Genomic DNA, 15,223 nt, shown 5'->3' on the forward strand with positions numbered 1-15,223 from the left:
GTATACGTTCGCAAGTAATATAGAATGATTTCTAGTTCGTTCCCACCACTACACCATAGATTGGATTCTGCAACCCCAAAAAACCGTTACTAAAAGCCAAAAAATGTTGCTAAAGGCCAAAAAAAGGCTATTGCGACTCTTTTTCGGGGTTGCAATTTTAGGCGTTGCAATAGAGTTTTTTGTAACCCCGGGGACACCCTTATTGCCACCCTTGGTTATCCGTTACAGAAACATGCTATTGCAACACCAATGGGGTTGCAATAGGACTTGAAAAGTGTTACAATAGAGTTTGTGCTATTGGTATAATATTATGGGCCCCACATGTGGGCCGCACATGTGGGGTAATTGATGCAACCCTTTTGTAAAATTTTTAATGTTTTTTGCAACATTTTTTAGTGTTTTTTGTAACATTTTACACTAATTATTAGCAACACTAAAAAGACCTATTGCAACGCTTTTATAAAAAAAATGCAAGGAACTGTTTGTAAATTGGCATTCCCATAAATAAGACCATAGTCTTAAAACCAACACAATCAACCAATCAACCAACCATAACATCAGTTATCCCAAATAAACACCACGACCTTCATCATCAACATACTACCATCTTTATACCACCAGTTGTCTCCCAACCATAAAATAAAAGCGAAAGTTTTAACAAGTTAAAGTTACACACTTCAAAATATAAACATCGTAGTACTGAGAAAAACAAAGTAGAACGATAATACTTCAACTTTATAGCCAAACTGTAGACTATAGTCATGTAGGTCTAGACTGCAATTAATGGATATGAGATAGTTTAGGGTAATCTCTTCATAAGAAGACCTTCAAGGCAACTAGCTCCTTTAATCCCATCGCGACTGAAAGCATACTCTCAATGTTTCCTTCTCCGGTTAGATCACCTAAGTTTTGGACATGGTTGCTTCTCCACTCCGGATTTTTTTCTCCTGCTTAGTTAGAAGATAAATTTAATGCAAGATGGTATCACATTGCAAGAATTTTTTATATTTCTGTAATTACATAATTAATATTAACAAATCAAAAATAATACATATATATATATATAGTAACTACTTAAAAGCATGATGATCCTGATTTTTGTTATAACTGATATAGCATTTAATTATCTTCAAGAAGTATCAAATCTTATAAATGCAGACAGGAAATCGTTACCTTCCCGAGGCACAGACAGAGTGCCACATTTTATTACATTCTCATTCATAACACATTCAATTGTCGATGCATCGAGAAAGACTAGCAAGGTCATTAGTTGGCATATGTATTAATGCCTATATGATTGAAGTCGTGTCTGATATACTACAGAAGCTGCAGATGGCCTTGATCCTTTAGGTATGCAACACAATCATCAAATATCTCCTCTAGAGACTTGAAGTTAAATCCCAAACTCCTCAATTTGGTGGTGTCCAACTCATAATATGGCCGATCCAGCTTCTCAAACCTATATAGAGTTAGTCTGTTAAGACAAAGATTTATGCATAAAAGGAAGTAATAGTTTTGAAAAATAAGTAGATTAACAAACTTTTTAGGAATGGGTAGGGTAGGATATTATGCAGACAAAATGGATGTGAGAACTTCATTGTCAACAACAGTTGAGCTATACAAGTAGCGGCCGTGGGCATCTTTGTGCTCATACACAAGGATATGACAGAGAGCCATGTCATCTACGTGTACATATCCCATCCTTTCATGGTATTGGAATCTTATGGTCTCCCAGGTCAATGTTATTGTTGTTGTAGAACTCCCAAGCAGCCTTTTCGTGCTACTGGTTCGAGTTCCTCATCATGTACCTTCGAAGCCTTTTTGACCTGGGGAAATAGAGAACAATCATTTCAAGCTCGGTTGTAACTGCATATTTTAGTTCTGTCTCATAGAAGAATACCTCAGAAGCAGGTGAACCCTCAGCATTTCGGATCTGCATAAAACCATTTAAGAACACACTGCTATCTTCTCTGATAGATAATGGAAGACTTACAACTCCATAGGCACCATGTAATCCATATAGGCAGCAGATATAGTCTGATAGATAGCTGAAAGTCTGATTTTAACAAGCAAGTTAAAAAATAATCAATCAAACAAAAAACAATGCAAGCACATGAGGATTATACTGCAGAAGGAAAAAGATCTACACCATAACAAAAAGATTAGGGAATCTCCATATACTCACCATTACAAATATATCAAATGCAAATAAAACAAAATGATATCGAACTTACTTCTCTTGCCGTTCTCTCTCTTCCATAGAAGCTTTTAACAGTCTGTCAAGGAAGCTTTTCTTTCTACAAGCCTATCATATTAAATAAAGAATGAGACATGGAACCCAAAGTAATAATAATATATTAATTAAAAACCACCTTAAGGAAATCGAGAGAGTAACATAAAAGGAGATATAAAGGCATAAGAGACTGGAGAAGGCATTAACCATCCTACAGATTTGATATGAATATCTGAGGAGTTATACTTGAACTATGACTTGACAATAGGTGCAACTTCGAAATTAGAGAAGAACCCAATGCGGAAAGAAATTCAAGCACTCGCAAATCTGTTAGATGACAAACGAAGACATAAAACTTATGAAAGAAGCACTCAAACAGTGATCTGAGTCATTTCTATCCTAGCCTGACAAAACAGGAAGCCAACTTACATGAGGTAACTTGTTACTTTAACATGTCATGTTTAGTTTGTGTATCAAACTTTTACCCACTCATGATACTTATCTTCAAGTTTACTGATCTCTTGACTGATCTCTTCATCCCCTGTTCGAGCTAAATAAGGCTCAAAGAACGTTGGCAATAAGATATGGTCAGGAAAATTAAGACCATTGAATGTCAACAAATATATGAAATATGATATATTTACAAGGTGGCAGAAAAATGATATTTTAACCCACACACAATGAAACAATACTATGAAGCTCCAACAATGCTCTTTCATTTATTTGTTGCATAACTAAAATTGTTGAATTCTAATCCTTCATTAATTTGGGTTTGCTAACCCGAGATTTGGACCAAGACAGGTCCAATATATCATCCTGATGGCCTCTGAATCAATACAACTTCCATGGAGGCCCTTGTTCAGAGTAGCTTGATAGACAAATGCAAGGAGTGTTGTGAACAAAATAGAAAGCAATATATAAATTATACTTAAAAAGACATTAGCACATATATAAGTAAATAGGATCAAGGAATCAATATAAGCACTAATGCCACCAACTTGCGTGTAGAGATTCCATAATTATAACCAATTCACAACTTAATTATCATACACAATTCTCTATAAGCAATTTGGGGTAAATGTCACACATAAGATCATCAAGATGGTGCAAAGAACATGAATATCAATTTGAATCTATGCGTGTTTACTTGGAAAGTAACTGAAACACAAATACTAAAATTATCACTATAATACCCAAACAGTCAAGAAATCTATTTGAATCAAACTTTAAGATCTAGGGTTTCAAGGAATAAGCTCAAATCAAGGGGTTTTTAACATATGATACATATAACATCATCTACAACACAAAAAAATGCCAATTGATCCAAAAATCATCGATTAATTTAGAATCGAAGTGATTTAAGAACTAGTGTTCATGAATTTTTCAATCTGGGATTAGAAAAGATGATTTGAGGATTGAAATAGATGAAATTGTGGCCAAAGAACACAAAGATGGCTACGTTTTTTATCGAGGTTGAATGGTTTGGCTGGAAATGGAAAATATAGAGAGAGGGTGAGAGAGAGACGGAGAGAGAGAAGTGAGAGACAGAGACAAAGAGGGAACGAGCGAGATAGATGACCTAGTTTTGTTCAAATCTCGACCCAAGTTTTATTCGAAATAAACACCCGGCCCAACTTTTTTTTGTTCAACTTCGAATTATTAAATTCTTTTTTATTTTAATAAATATTATTTTTAACACTTAATTATAAAAAAACTAAATAAATTCAACAATATATGTTGTAAATCACTCCACTAATGACTTGTTAAGTTATAGAACTTTCAAGTGATCAATATATTATAAATCAATTTATTAATAAAAAACTTTAAAAAATAAATAAAATTTAAATTATGAATTTTTTTCTTATAATAAATTTGATTTCTAACATTTAATATGAAAAATATATTAATTCATAAATATATTGTAATGCTCTTCACCAATGACTTCTTAATTTTTCGGAACTCAAAAATTTTATTTACACCCCATATTCATTTGTTGCAAAAAATAATTAATATATTTGATATTTTTGGAAAATGTATATTAATTTTCAATTTTATAATATTATTTTATTTACGATAAAATTATTATTAAATTTAATATTTTATAAAAATATTATTGTTAACTTTAATGACGTATTATTAACTGTGAAAGATAAATAACATATATTTTAATTATTAATAATTTTATGTTAGTAATTATTAATTAGTTAAATTAAAAAAAAAGTCATCTATATATATATCCCATTTTGGGTAAGACATTTTGAGTCTACCGCAACATCAAAAAAGAGGGGTTGCGGTAGATATTGATTTTGAAGGCTACTATTACACTTTTCTTTGCAACCCCACTGTGAAGGGTTGTAGAATCCAATCTATGGCGTAGTGCACAGAGACTCTGATTAATTATATTTATTTAACACTTACTCACCAATGTATGATTACTCTTCAATGTCAAGACAATAACAATTTAGGTTGATTAACTAATATTAACTACGAGAATTAAACACTCAAATTATCAATATTAAACATACATGAGACCATACCTTCATTACTACTTCATTCAATAGTTATTGTTATTACCCTTATCATGTAATGGTGATGATATTAATCGAACAACACGAAACTGATAAACGCCAACTTTCGTTGTACGAATACCATTCTACTAAGCATCCACAATTAAGATAGAAGTTGAATAGGCATCAATTATGTTGAGATCCTATATGTCTACAGAATTTGATAACATAATGATTTAAGCGCAAGTTATTCATTATGATTATACAGGGCAAGTAAAACGGTTAGAGTTACCCACTAATCATGCATACAATACATGAACCTATGCTAGCATGGCAAGTTCTAAATCTCAAGATTCACTGTCGCTTCACAAGAGATTAACAAGCTATCTTATATTATGACGGCCTCAACCCCGGGGTCAGGAGTTGACGTCATCAACCACAATCATAAGATAAACAATTCAATAACAGGATATAACTACGACCCCTTTGCCAAGATCTTTTCCAGGTTTAAGTATGACTTAGGTTACTCAACTAACACAACCCAAATTACCTTACACAATCCTGACCAATAATTTAATGCAGCAACTCAACATACCTCATCTGGTCTGAACACAACTACCTCAGAGGAGCCTGATACGAAAGGAGCTGGAACTTTGCCCTGACTACCGCGCAAGAATCTCCTAGGCATCTGCAATACATATAAAATATTCTGCAAGGGTGAGCAATTGCTTGCTCAGCAGCACCACTATATGAATAACAAGCAAAACAGTTTAAAGTAAAACAGTTATAGGAACAGAATTCATAACTTGCCAGAAACATGAAAAACATGATATAAACTGGATATCAAAACTAGCATGCTCTATAAAACAAGATCAACAGTCGTGTGCTGTGCATAAAAACCATAGTTCAATTTTAGCATGCTATTTCCATTTTCAAACCTTCCGTTCCATTACAGGAACCATAAAACCATCTGTCCCGTTACGGGGACCCAAAATCATTTTTCCATTACAGGAACCATAAAACTTGTCCCATCACCGGACCTATAAAACTTATTCCTCTCCGAGAAGCACAACATCATCTATCTCAAACACGTTGATTTGTTAAACAATTTCAAAATAGAATCAATCAAATCTATTGGACGTTAACGGGTGAAGATAGCTGATCAGTCTATCCTCACCAGACAGCGACTAGCGGTCGTCCAGAAATAAAATGTGTTCCGGAACTTGGGAAAAGACTAGCTAGGTCTTTCCCCCATGCTGGACTAATCGGTTAAACAGAATGCCCAACCCAATTAGCCACTTATGCAACCACATGTTGGGCCATTACCGAATAACGGGCCTCTTACGCAACTCCAATAGATCAACTGAATTTCCTTTTTGCCTCTTTCCAAAATTCCACGACATAGGTGGATCAAAACCTTCCACGACATAGGTGGATCAAAACAGTCTCTTTATCCAGTTTTCAAAATCACTATCACCTATCTTTTTTAAAAAAATCATTCTGTCATAACACACTATTCAAAACTCTTTTCATTTAAATCACGTTTAGCGATAGGTGTTTTCAGAAGTTACTTTTCCCTAAAACATAATTTTAAACAACATTTTCAAGTACAGGGGATACGTAACTTAAAACGTTTCTGTTCCATTACGAGATTAAAACATTAGTTATTCACATATACTGAACCATAAAAGAATGGTCAGGGGTACTTGCCTTGCAGAGCTTTACAACTGATACCAATTGACTCTGAGCCGACTCGGACGCTCAGGTCCGACCTCAACGCTCAGGTCCTTCGCTTAGGAACCTTGCTGCGATTGTCGACTAATCACTAGGTTATCTTTAGTTCGACTTCAATTCTTGAGTCCTTCGACTAGAACCTACAGAGCCGAAATACCCTACATTAGACGTCTAGGCATGCTTGACATATCCTCAATAACACATCTACCCATTCGATATCAAATCCCGACTCGTACTTATATATATTATTACAATACACGCAACCACTTAGGGTTCACATTCTCGAAAATAGGTTCGGCGTTCGTTTTCGAAAAAATACGTATACTCGTCATTTTACAAAATTAGGGTTACTACTTTTTGGCATAATAGTTCACTACCACATACAATCAAATTTTGTAACAACATCTATATACGTTTATATATACTCGTTCGACGGGCGATAATTGTTGGATACGCTCCCGTATTTCCGTAGTTCGATTTCTCGGAAATTGGGCAGCACCTCCTTTATTTATCGGACTAGCCCGTCGAACAACTCGACGTCAAATCAATCACAGCCAGATCGAAACCAACTACACTCTACTTCCGAACCACGGATTTCAGTCAACAACATCAATTCACAAATTCTCCAACACCACTTAAATATAATTATTTACATCTTATATTTTTATTCATATTTTATATTTATTTATTTTAAAATATTAGGACTCAGATAACGATCATCACGGTCCACCGTCCGCTCGTCGAAATTCATCGCGGACGGCAGTAAAATCCGCGGGTACCCGATTAATTCTCGAGTTTCCAACACAAAATTTCACCGATTTATCCTTAAGAATTATTCCGCACCAATAATTAATATCATAAATATTAATCAAAAATCCTGCAGAAAATAGGAAATGAAATTAAAGGCTGCAATAATCGAGCCCAACTGCAAAAACTAGGCCCAACAGTAGAGGCCCAAATCAACCAGGCTCAACTGTGAAGCCCAACCCAAACCAACAGAGAACACAACCAACCCGCACAACACACTGCACAGCCGCACACACTGCACAGCCGCACACACATGCGCCACCGCGCCACACACACACACATGCACACTCAACTTCACACATAGGTACACACATGCATAATCATATGTATATACACAACTGAATAACACAAATCGAACCAGCCAAGCTAGAAAGAGTCGAGCGACGGCTCACCGAAATCGGGCCGGAAAAATAAGAACGGCGACAACCAGGTGCCACAGCAAGGGAAACAGGAGAGCAAAGAGAGAGAACCGAGACAATCGAGAGAGAACAGAGAGAAACGAGAGAGCAAAGAAACAGCCGAAGCCAAGAGACAAAGAAGAGATGATGTTTATCTCCCCCGTAACTGATTATTCACTCCTGAAATAACCAACGCACGGCACGTGTCCAACTTCGTTGGATACGTGTCGTTTTATTTTTGTTTTAACTGACTGCAGGCCTGAAACATCGTTTTAATCTATTTTTAAGGGTACAATTCATAAATAAATTTTAATTAGAATATTGCCAAAATAGGCTTAAGATGATACAAATATCCCGAAGTTATTTAAAAACATAAATTTCCTAATTTTAAAATAATTTCTGAAATGTAATTTATACCCGCTTTTATCAATTAAACGAATTGACGCGCGGGTGAAACTAACTCCGAAAATTCCCAAAATTTAAAATTTTCAGAATAATACGAACTTAATAAAATATAAGTTTCATAATTTTTGAAGATTTCCATAATTAAATATAGATTTTACCATTAAACACACTCAGAAAATCATTTAAAGATAAATAATTAATGAAATATTGATTTCTCAATTTTATAAATTCCTAAAAATAATTATTGAAATTATAAAGTCATAAAAATAATTTTAGAGGCAATCCAAATATTTATGGAAATAAAACTGTAATAACACCATTTTTAACAATGATACAAAATCATACAATTCATTAATTAACCACACAATTCAATTCCATACACTAGTAATCACATATACATAGTGATAGAGTAATAACCCACTGACTGAACCCACACAATCATTTTATTTAATTATTTATTCCATAATTATATATTTAAATAATAAATAAAATATACGGGTCGTTATATCCTTCCCCCCTTAAAAAGATTATGTCCTCAGAATCTGACTTAATCAAATAAGTGAGGATATTTGTCAAGCAATTTCGGCTCTAACTTCCAGGTATGCTCTTCCACTTAAGGATTTATTCAAGGCATACTCATCATAGACATAAATTCATTCCTAGGGATTCGCTTTTTAATGACCTAAAATTCGAATCGATCATTCCACGCAAAACAAATTCAGATGAGAGCCCCTGGACTCTCAATCAGCGACTTAGTTCAAATCAGGTACATATCGCCTTATCATTAACACGCATAACATATTATTTATATATACTGCGATTGCGGCGGTGATACTAACTTAAAGACAACTTTACCTATATTCTTTATACCTCGAATGGTTCAATACAATTAGGACTTTACTTTCCCCTTCTATTCAAACTCAACCAATCTCTTCCAAGGTAAAACTTTTGCCTATACCACGATCCACATTTTATATATTCATGTTCATTTCTTCGCTTCTATTCAAGACATCGGTCCCTAAATGGACCTTGCTTGGTTGGTAGTTACTCAAACAGCGGGGCTCCTGACCAGGACTTCATACTCTTAAGATTTGATATACAATTGCTACCGTTCAACCCTTCGCGGCATTTCTTTAGGTTTTCACCTTGGCCTTCCTTAGCCCTTAGATGGGCGAGGATGTTATCAATAAATACAATTATAACATGCAAGTACTCCTGATACACCATATTCCTTAATTCCTTATAGACAACTGATACACTCGTTACTCCGCCTATTTATCACTAAAACTTACAGCGTTCATAACTCATTCTAATTGAAATCTTTAGTATGTGCTCAGGCTTACCTTTAGCTGACAGTAGTCTGATCTTAGGTCTTCCTTCTTAATATCCCTTATATGCACTAGTTACGCCTTATCTTCTTGCTTATGTCCTTGAATACTTATTCCAATATTAGCTTCCGTAGATATTATCGTTTGCTTCTTCCGGTAATCAATTATTGCCCTGGTTCCTTATCAGGGTCTTGTGCAGCTAAACTTTTAATCACATTACAAGTCTTAGCCTTGGCTGTACTGGACGTCAAACCTTTTGATGCACTATATCCCATTCTATCTCGGGAAGTACTTCTACAATTTTTGGCAACATGTCTTACCTTGCCACAGTTATAACAGACGACTCCTGGATTTTCCACATTACATTCTGACGCATAATGTCCCTTCTAACTACACCTAAAACATTCAGTATTTGCTTTACACCTTTCACCATGCCTCTTACTACATTGCTTACACTCTGATATAGGCGATTTAACCAAATTGGCCTGATTAGGGCTGGCTGAGGTGTTACTAATTCTATTTAGAGAAATATTTTTCTCTTTAAATTCTTTATTCTTACTCCTTCCGACCTTTTTATGAGACTTCTGACTGGATCCTTCTTTACCTGATGCTTCTTCCATATCATCAATCTTTCGCTTCTTATCTTCTCGTTCTCTAGCGGCTAACTTCTGATCAAATTCAATTACTAAGGCAGCCTGAACTACGAAAGGATATGTCTTGAGTTGCAATGCCACCACTCCACTACGAATTTCAGGCTTCAATCCTTGTTGAAACCTCCTTGCCTTCTGAGCTTCAGAGCACACATAATCTGGTACGAATCTAGCCAACCCTGTGAACTTAGCCTCATACTCAGCTACACTTCTGTCACCTTGCTTCAGTTCTAGAAACTCAATTTCCATTTGGTTCCTCACACAGTCAGGAAAATACTTTTCCAAAAATAACTCAGTAAACCTAGCCCATGAAACAGGGCCTTCTCCTTCTAACGCTTTGGTTGACTCCCACCAGTAATTTGCTTCATTTTTCAAAAAAATAGCTCGCATAATCAGTCTTATGATTCTCACTTACTTGAACAAGATTAAAAGCTTTCTCTATCTCTTTTAACCATGCTCCAGCTGCTACTGGATTAGGTTCACCTTTAAACTCAGGAGGGTTAACATTCTGAAAGGATTTGAAACTAGCACTTTGGTTCACTCCTTGTTGTTGCTGCTGCAACAGTAGTTGCTGCTGCTGAACCTGTTGGATTAACTGTAACTGTTGTTACTGCTGCTGGTGCAACAAGTCTAGAATTTCATTTATAGCTGGACCCTCCATAAAACTACTATTATTTCCTTTAGACTGGGTAGCTTTCTTGGGTGACATCTACTTGAAATATATAAATGAGTTTATTCAATAATAAAAATATTTGACAAAAGGTATCACTGTTTAAATGGTGCACCTGTATTAGGAAAATGCTACCCAATCACAATACCCATGTCTTTAATATCGGGGTCCATTTACAAAAGAAATTTAGCTTAGCAGCATTAGCAACAATAGCAATAACAGAATCAACAACAGTTCAAGAAATCTAAAGAAACTAAATATCGTAGCACGGTTCCTCAATATAACAACAACTAACCAACTTCCCATCACTACTCAAGTACAACATCTAAATTTCTCCAACATACCACAAAAGTCGGCTGAATATATTAGTCACACACTATGTAGAACAAGCCAATAAATCGAGTCAAGCTTAAGGGTCACTGATTCTACTAAGCATCATCGTCCATGTTTCAACCAATCCTTCTTCTAAGGATGATTTCTTATCACCCGAAAGTAGCCCATCAACCATTTATTTACTTTTCCTGCAGCTATAATTCCATCATTAGGTCCTGAACTCTCACGGTTACCATTATTCTTAAATGATATCCTGATATAGGACTCTCGTTCTTCTCAACAGTCGCCCTTACTTGCTTCCTATAACGAGGACCATCTAATCGCATAAATTCATTACCATAGAAAATCCAATAAAATTTCCAGCTCGAGGGAATCGAATAAGAAGAAATATTGAGGAAGATGTAGGTATGACTGGGAACAACCATACAAGTACATTAGATGGCCAGTCTTAGTACCATACGGTCACAACACATAATTCGGTGGTGTCCCACTAGACCCTTTTGTCACATAGACAAATGGTCAATTCATATGTGTTATTTGCCCCAATCACCCAAAAAGTCACAGAGGAAAGAAACAATATTCAGACAAGAAATTCACAATAGAAAGGAAAGAATATAATCTGTAAGGAGATCCACAGAACCCTAAGTAGCTTACCTCGGGTTCACAACTTTCTCAAAAGAAAAATAAATAACTTATAAAATAAGAAATAATTACTCTGGAGATAAAATACATTTCAAAAAAGGAAATAAAAGAGTTCAAAGATATCACCTCCCATTCTAATCCACATTCACTACCAAACTTAGTCGTCATAACAGCCTCTGACTATTGTCACGCTATCCGAACTCACCGAAGTCACACAATCAGTCCAATAACATTACTTGACATAGAAAATGCGATATTTAGAAATAACGTTGGCGTCTTCTCCGCTGACATAACAAGAGCACGCTCACTGCTGAATCCTCGCAATCAAACTCGTTTTCTCGAGGGAAAACTAGAAATCTCTATCGAACGTTACTAATAATACATATACGAAGAAAACGTACTCTAGGTTAGGGCAGTTCCAGTCAATCCTTAATAAACGTCAGGGTTACGTCTATGAAACCCTTGACTAAACTCATAGACTCACTCCTCTGATTGAGTTGCTGACTTACATCTATCTACAAACCTTTCTTCACTCTTTTGATTCCATTCTTAACCTAAAGAAGGGACTCAAACCTGTAGCTCTGATACCAACTGTGACGGCCTCAACCCCGGGGTCAGGAGCTAACGTCATCAACCACAACCATAAGATAAACAATTCAATAACAGGATATAGCTATGACCCCTTTTCCAAGATCTTTTCCAGGTTTAAGTATGACTTAGGTTACTCAACTAACACAACCCAAATTACCTTACACAATCCTGACCACTAATTCAATGTAACAACTTAACAGACCTCATCTGGTTTGAACACAACTACCTCAGAGGAGCCTGACACGAAAGGAGCTGGAGCTTTTCCCTGACTACCGTGCAAGAATCTCCTAGGCATCTGCAATACATATAAAATATTCTGCAAGGGTGAGAAATTGCTTGCTCAGCAGCACCACTATATGAATAACAAGCAAAACAGTTTAAAGTGAAACAGTTATAGGAACAAAATGCATAACTTGCCAGAAACATAAAAAACATGATATAAACTGGATATCAAAACTAGCATGCTCTGTAAAACAAGATCAACAGTCGTGTGCTGTGCATAAAAACCATAGTTCAATTTTAGCATGCTATTTCCATTTTCAAACCTTCCGTTCCATTACGGGAACCATAAAACCATATGTCCCGTTACGGGGACCCAAAATCATTTGTTCCGTTATGGGAACCATAAAACTTGTCCCATCACAGGACCTATAAAACTTGTTCCTCTCCGGGAACCACAACATCATCTATCTCAAACACGTTAATTTGTTAAACAATTTCAAAATTGAATCAATCAAATCTATTGGACGTTAACGGGTGAAGATAGGTGATCAGTCTACCCTCATCGGACAGCGACTAGCGGCCGTCCAGAAATAAAATGTGTTCCGGAACTTGGGAAAAGACTAGCTAGGTCTTTCCCCCACGCTGGACTAATCGGTTAAACAGAATGCCCAACCCAATTAGCCACTTACGCAACCACATGCTGGGCCGTTACCGAATAACGGGCCTCTTACGCAACTCCAATAGATCAACTGAATTCCCTTTTTGCCTCTTTCTAAAATTCCATGACATAGGTGGATCAAAACCTCCCACGACATAGGTGGATCAAAACAATCTCTTTATCCAGTTTTCAAAATCACTATCACCTATCTTTTTTTTTAAATCATTCTGTCACAGCACACTATTCAAAACTCTTTTCATTTAAATCACGTTTAGCGATAGGTGTTTTCAGAAGTTACTTTTCCCCAAAACATAATTTTAAACAACATTTTCAAGTACAAGGGATACGTAACTTAAAACATTTCTGTTCCATTACGAGATTAAAACATTAGCTATTCACATATACTGAACCATAAAAGAATGGTCAGGGGTACTTGCCTTGCAGAGCTTTACAACTGATACTAATTGACTCTGAGCCGACTCGGACGCTCAGGCTTTATCGCTTTACTATTTGACTATCCTAGATCCGACCTCAACACTCAGGTCCTTCGCTTAGGAACCTCGATGCGCTTGTCCACTGATCACTAGGTTATCTTTAGTTCGACTTCAATTCTTGAGTCCTTCGACTAGAACCTACAGAGCCGAAATACCCTACGTTAGACGTCTCGGCATGCTTGACATATCCTCAATAACACATCTACCCATTTGATATCAAATCCCGACTCGTACTTATATATATTATTACAATACATGCACCCACTTAGGGTTCACATTCTCGAAAATAGGTTCGGTGTTCGTTTTTGGAAAAATACGTATACTCGTCATTTTACAAAATTAGGGTTACTACTTTTTGGCATAATAGTTCGCTGCCACATACAATCAAATTTTGTATACAACATCTATATACGTTTATATATACTCGTTCGACGGCCCGATAATTGCTGGATACGCTCCCGTATTTCCGTAGTTCGATTTCTCAGAAATTGGGCAGCACCTCCTTTATTTATCGGACTAGCCCGTCGAACAACTCGACGTCAAATCCATCACATCCAGATCCAAACCAACTACACTCTACTTCCGAACCACCGATTTCAGTCAACAACATCAATTCACAAATTCTCCAACACCACTTAAATATAATTATTTACATTTTATATTTTTATTCTTATTTTATATTTATTTATTTTAAAATATTAGGACTCAGATAACGATCATCACGGTCCACCGTCCGCTCGTCGAAATTCATCGCGGACGGCAGTAAAATCCGCGGGAACCCGATAAATTCTCGGGTTTCCAACACAAAATTTCACCGATTTATCCTTAAGAATTATTCCGCACCAATAATTAATATCATAAATATTAATCAAAAATCCTGCAGAAAATAGGAAATGAAATTAAAGGCTGCAATAATCGAGCCCAACTACAAAAACTAGGCCCAACAGTAGAGGCCCAAATCAAACAGGCCCAACTGTGAAGCCCAACCCAAACCAACAGAGAACACAACCAACCCGCACAACACACTGCACAGCCGCACACACTGCACAACCGCACACACGCGTGCCACCGCGCCACACACACACGCACACACAACTTTACACATAGGTACACACATACATAATCATATGTATATACACAACTGAATAACACTAATCGAACCAGCAGAGCAAGAAAGAATCGAGCGGCGGCTCACCGGAATCGGGCCGGAAAAACAAGAACAGCGACAACCAGGTACCACAGCAAGGGAAACAGGAGAGCAAAGAGAGAGAACCAAGACAATCAAGAGAGGACAGAGAGAATCAAGAGAGCAAAGAAACAGCCGAAGCCAAGAGACAAAGAAGAGATGATGTTTATCTCCCCCCTAACTGATTATTCACTCCTGAAATAACCAACGCACGGTACATGTCCAACTTCGTTGGATACATGTCATTTTATTTTTGTTTTAACTGACTGCAGGCCTGAAACATCGTTTTAATATTTTTTTAAAGGTACAACTCTTAAATAAATTTTAATTAGAATATTGCCAAAATAGGCTTAAGATGATACAAA

The 15,223-nt window shown here is 36.3% G+C and overlaps 1 long non-coding RNA gene across 2 annotated transcripts; it reads right to left on the reverse strand.

The window, feature by feature from the left end:
• Window positions 1-476: 476 nt before the first annotated feature.
• On the reverse strand, window positions 477-3,765 carry LOC141693601 (uncharacterized). Of its 2 annotated transcripts, XR_012563155.1 has the most exons (7): window positions 2,663-3,765; window positions 2,441-2,560; window positions 2,235-2,305; window positions 1,901-2,056; window positions 1,541-1,826; window positions 1,174-1,459; window positions 477-947 (listed from the first exon to the last, which is right to left on the reverse strand). It is a non-coding gene; the product is annotated as an uncharacterized LOC141693601 (long non-coding RNA). The 2 variants fall into 2 exon arrangements; XR_012563154.1 differs by having other exon boundaries at window positions 2,235-2,560.
• Window positions 3,766-15,223: the final 11,458 nt, after the last annotated feature.

This window comes from Apium graveolens, chromosome 10 (assembly GCF_009905375.1).
Source record: "Apium graveolens cultivar Ventura chromosome 10, ASM990537v1, whole genome shotgun sequence".
NCBI classification, from domain to species: domain Eukaryota; kingdom Viridiplantae; phylum Streptophyta; class Magnoliopsida; order Apiales; family Apiaceae; genus Apium; species Apium graveolens.